Genomic DNA, 5,849 nt, shown 5'->3' with positions numbered 1-5,849 from the left:
CTATTTGTTTCTCAATAAAATTATGGAAAAAATAAAAATAAAAAAACTTCAGCAAATGGGACATGAGGGAGCCTCATGCCTTCTGGGAAGAGTCCAGAGGTTACTTATTAAAAGGAAGGAAATGAGGCTGGTTTTAGGAGAGATGTGCTGCATTGATCTTTCTTTTATAATAAAAAGAACTGTCCTGAGGATGCAGCACTCTGGCTACGTCCTTCCCATTCAGAATCCTCTTGGGGGATCTTTGTATCTTTGAAAGTCCCACCTGGCGGTAGAATGCCACGGGGCTTCTGTCGATTACTCATGTCCAGCTCACCCAAAGCCTGTCAAGACGCAAAGCTCCATGCAGGCTTCCTGGTTTGGAGATGCTACCGATTTGAAAAAGTAGCTCTTCTGAAGATCATGTCAAGCAAAATAAGCCCAATTCAGAAAGACAAAGATGGTGTGTGTCCCCCTACATGGAATAACGTGGGAAGCCGCAGATGCAGCCTGCAAGGGAGCCAGAGCCTGGCCCGGAGGGGGTGGCGCAGGGTGGGTTGGATCGGGAGCAGTTGGCCCCACCTACCTCCAAGGGATGGCGCAGGGTCAGCCCACTTGAAGTTCAGAGGCCCACATATCTGGCCTGCTGGATAAGAACCACAGCATGCAAAAGGGAACGCACCCCACAAGTACGGGCCCCTAGTCCACGTGAATGGTGGCCTCCACATGACAACACTGCCCTGACCATAGCAACAGCAACAATGGGGCACCCTGCCTACATGCTCCAAGAATGACCAAGCAGCAGCTAAATAGTATTCCTGGCACAGGAGTTCAGCCCTGATCTACTAACCTTAAGGAAGCACACAGACAAACCCAGACTGACATCCAAGACTCAAAAAATGACAATATCAGGGCAGGGGCTGTAGCTCACGGGTAAAGTGTCTGACTATGAAATACCAGGACCTAGGTTCAAACCTAAATATGGCAGAGAGATAAGGGGAGGGAGGGGAAAGGGAAGGACAGAGGAAAGGAGGAAAGGGGAGGGAGGATGAGTGAGAATATCATAAAAGACTATATAAAGTTTTCCTCCCAAAGACTCATGTACTAACAGATGATTTACAATGCAAACAATGTTCAAAAGGGCCTAGAGCAGCTGGTGGGCAATCAGGAGAGGGAGGCCCAGTTAGAGGGCCCAGGTTAATGTCATCAAGGGCAAATCCTGCCCCAGCTCTCCCCTCCTCTCCAACCTCTCCACTTCCTCTGCAGCATTTGGGAGGCTGAGGCAGGAAGATTGCTGCAAGTTCAAGGCCAGCCTGGGCTACAAAGTGAATTCAGGGGCAGCCTGAACTGCACAGTGAAACCCTATCTCAAAAAGACAAAGAAGAAAGGAGAAAAGTAAGTCAAACTGAGAGTTCTGAGGATATAGCTCAGTGGTGGGCACTCTCCCAGCAGACATGAGGCTGTGGGGTCAACACCCAGCACTGCAAAGCTAATTGAATTCAAAATGAGCCTTGTGGTTGGTGGAACATTTCCTCCTCGGAGCCCTTGGGAAGGGTGCTTTCCTTTTCAGCTTCCAAGAGCTGCCCGTGTGCCTTGGCCACGGCCCTTTCCTCCATCTTTAGGCACCACACACCAACCCCTGCTTTTATCACCACAACTTCCTTGCTGTGTGTGTTTGATCCTTCTGCCTCCATTTATTTTCTGGTTTTTTCATTGGTTGGTTGGTTTGGTTTGGTTTGGTTTGGTTTGGTTTGGTTGGTTGTTTTTGGAGACAGGGTCTTGTTTAGGTCCAACTGGCCTTGAGCTCACTGTGTAGCCCAGGCTGGCCTCAAGCCCATGTGATCCTCCTGCCTCAGCCCACCAAAAGCTAGGATTGCAGGCAGGCACCACCATGCCGGGGTATGCCACAGGGACTGTGTGAGGAGACTAGGTCATGAGAGCAGAGTAGTCCTGAGTGGGGTCCAGGTCTCAAAGTCACCCCTCACCCCTTGCAGCAGACTAGCTTAAGGTGAGAAGACAGCCATGTGTGAGGAAATAGACCCTTTCCAGACCCCAAATCTGCCAGGGTTGTGACCTTGGACTCCTCAGACTCCAGAATGGTGAAGAATAAATGTCTGTCATCCTTAAGCCATCCAGCCTATGGCATCTTGTTATCGCGGCCTCAGTAGACTAAGACAGGCACCCAATCACACATGGCCTACCATGGGTAAGGAACAAATAGCTTATCCAAAATAGAGACGCAACAGTCCCAAACCCATCAGGCATCCAGATACCAGCTATCAGAGGTAGACTTCATGCTTAAAGCAATACAAGTAATAAAAGGGAAGGTAAAATGTTTAACCAATAATTAAAAATTGTTTTTAAAATTGAAATTTTAGAATTTGGAATTGTAGGGCAAAAAAGTGTTTTGTTTCACAAGTAGTAGAGTTGAAGGGAGACTTGGAAACTTTCTAAGTGTCTAAAGATCATGACATCTCTTGGAAAACCAGAAGCCAACCTCTGAGTCCTCTCAATTGTTACAAGTGTGTGAAGAGGATGCCGGAGTAATAGCATCTGTGCGCATGAGCACACTCCAGGAACAACATACATCCTCGCTGGACGAGATGGCACCGTCCTCTCTGACATTCCCACTTTATTGACAACTATGACACAAAAGAAAATCCTGCTTTCATCCCCCTTTCACTCCCTATATGCTAATTATGTCAAATTCATTCGTTCTGCTCCACCAGTTAGACTCAGATTCCTTCTACAAGCCCTGTAGTTGTTGATGTTGCCCTTTTAAATCTACTGCCTATCAAGAAAAGTAAAGGGCCAGCCAGACAGCTCAGCAGATTAAAGCGCCTGCCTAGGTAGACGCAGAGATGGGGGTTTGATCCCCGGCCATGCCATAGCGGCCCAACACCCCAGGGCATGCTGAAATGGTGACTGAGACTGAGCGTAGTGGCACATGCCTGTAATCCCAGCACTTGGGAGACTGAAAACAGGATCACTGTGAGTCTGATCTATGTAGTGAGATCCTGTAGACCCTGTACTAAATACATAAAAGAAAAAGAAAGTATATTATGAAATTATTAGGGAAAATGTATTGGCTGGCTAGCTTCTGATAACCCTGACCAAGAACCATGTGTGATGGCACACATCTGTAACCCCAGCACTCAGGAGGAGACAGGAGAACTGTTGTGAGTTTGAGCCCAGTCTAGATTGCTGAGAGAGCTCAAGGCCAGCCTGAATTACACAGCAAGACTATTTATTTATTTGTGTTACTAGAGGTCAAACCCAAGACCTTGCAAATGCTAGGCAAGTGCTCTACCACAGAGGTACATCTCAGTGCTTTTTATTTATACATATATGTGATTGGACGTTAATGGACACTATCTTTGAATGGTATGCTGAATAAGAGTTTTTCACTGATAATTAAAGTTATTCTGAAATAAATGTATAGGAATAAATATAAACATAAATAAACAATAAGGTATTATATTTAGTATGTACATATAAATGTGAGTGGGTATTAGCCTGTATTGTTATCAAAATAATTATTAAGCTATAAAGTTTAATTAGTAAAGTACTAGCACAAATATAGTTAAATTAATTGGAAGTGGGGTTTTTTTTTTGTTGTTGTTTTTTTGTGTGTCTTTTAGAGACAGGGTCTCGCTATGCAGTTCAAGTTTGCCTTGAAGTCACTTTGTAGCGCAGGGTGGTCTGAAACTCAAAGTGATCCTCCTGCCTCACCTCCCAAGCACTATGATTACAGGTATGTACCACCATGTCCAACCTAAACTAATTTTTTGTTGTTGTTTTTGGTACTAGGAATCAAACTGAGGGCCTTGCCCTTGCCAGACAGGTGCTATGCCACTGAGCTACAAACCTGGCCCTGAATTGATTTTAAATAAGAATGCATCTAATTCCTAGAGAAGGCATTACTTGTGATTGAAAATAATCCATAAAAAAATAAAATAAAATAAGAAAACAGTTCATAAATAATGTTGGGGAAAGAAATTTGCGAGTTGAAAAATATCAGATCCTTACCTCACACCGTATACAGCAATTGACTCCAGAGACATTAGAAGCGATATTTTCCTATGTTTTTGCCTTGAAGCCAGCTGATGACGGAATGAAATGAATGAGCCAAATAAGCCACTTTGTCCTTTAAGCTGTGGGGTCAGGTAACAGGCTCCAGCCAGGGGAAAGCTGACCAAGTCTCCATTCACGTTATGAAATTAAGTTCATACCCAGAAACTTGTACCGCCCCAAAACATCTTGGAAATCTAGTTTTGCTTAAAAGTTTCACTCAGTGTGTTCAATTTGTTCTTTATGCTAGGAATTATTCTTTGTATTCACTCAATCTTAGTACTTCTCACCATTTTTAGAAAATTCTAATCCAGGAAAGAGAGCTCCTTTGAATTATCTGACATAATTTAAAATCTTGACATTGAGATATCTCTCCTAAAACATGAAATATTTCCACTATCATCGCCTATGTCCCCTCATCAACACTACCAAAAACCATTTCACAAGGAGATAAAGCAGGGTCCTGCCCTGTGACCCTATAAGACACTGAGGAAACATTCGTTTGTGTTCTGTTCAGAAGTGCAGGAAAGCCAGGTGTGTTGGCTCACATCTATAATCTCAGCACTCGGGGGACTGAGACAAGAGGATCGTTGTAAGTTTGACACCAGCCTGGGCCAGGCCAGCCTGAGCTGCATAGGGAGACCCTGGCTCAAACAGACCAAAAAATAATGCAGGGCTCACAATCCACTCCATAACACTTGGTCCTCAGACAGCGTGACACCAAGAGAAAGCCAAAGCAAGCCGCCTAGAGTACACCAGTTGTGTCAAATGCCCCATGACTTAGGAAAAAGACCTGTCACATAGCCCCTGGGTTTAGAAGGGAAATGACATGGTCAAAAAGCTCCCCCAGAGAGAGCTTGGGCGAGCATCCGTGCCTGAAATTTCATGAGCACCGTCCTCAAGCTTCAGCTGCCAGCATCTGGAGTGAAGGCTCTGAGGCCATTGTCCCTGTAGTGTGAGCCCTGGAGGAGCTGCCTGGGTAGAGTTTTCAGTGGATCAAAGGCTGGATTTCTGTGTGTACAGAAATGTCTACACGTATAGGTGGTCTTTTAGCTGGTTACAAGCTGTAGGCAGTTTTCTGTTTTATTTCTGTGTAATCTATCTATATGTCTTTAAATGGTCAGAATCCGTTATAATACAAGAGTTCAGGGCTGGTGACATGGACACTGAAGCCCAGCTGGCTGCAGGGATGTAGGTGTGATTGCAGCGCATTGAGCTTGCCGAACTAGTGGGGGTAGCAGGCCTGGCTCAGATCTTCTGGGATTGCTGGGTGAAGGTTTTCTGGCTGAGGTTGATGTTTCAGTCAATCAGATTCTCAGAGGGGTCTGAGGTTTCAATTATTTTGTATTGGTGGCAGATTTTCAAACAGCAGTATGAAGCAATAATAGGAGAGCTTTGGCCAAAATAGCCCTGTCCACAGTGACCACAGCTTTTCTAGCCTGTCAGGCTCCATTCCTGACAGGGCTACTTCCATTCATAAACAGGGGTGTCATCAGCATCTAGCAGAGAGTTTATCTGCTGAACTGGGTGAGATTCAGCATAGCATGGGGCACCTTTCAGGTCATGCCCTGAAGTGAGCTGAGCAGGGATGGTGCAGTGTATGGTGCCAGGGATTGAACCTCAGCCCTGCACTTGCCTAAGCAGGTGCTTAGTCTGCTGAGATATCTCGCCAGCCCTGTTAAAGATTCAGATTTTATACAAGCCAACAGCTCCAAGAAATGCATGAAGTACAGTAGTCCTTCTCTATTTCATGGTTTGACTTTTAAGGACCCACTGTTTTATGGGTTCTCAAAAAATTATAT

The 5,849-nt window shown here is 45.1% G+C and overlaps 1 pseudogene; it reads left to right on the top strand.

The window, feature by feature from the left end:
- Positions 1-273: 273 nt before the first annotated feature.
- Positions 274-5,849, top strand: part of LOC105743321 — a 22,792-nt pseudogene continuing 17,216 nt past the window's right edge.

The sequence above is a fragment of the Octodon degus genome, unplaced genomic scaffold, assembly GCF_000260255.1.
Source record: "Octodon degus isolate 3935 unplaced genomic scaffold, OctDeg1.0 scaffold00116, whole genome shotgun sequence".
Taxonomy (NCBI): domain Eukaryota; kingdom Metazoa; phylum Chordata; class Mammalia; order Rodentia; family Octodontidae; genus Octodon; species Octodon degus.
This window is presented reverse-complemented; position numbering and strand designations above follow the sequence as displayed.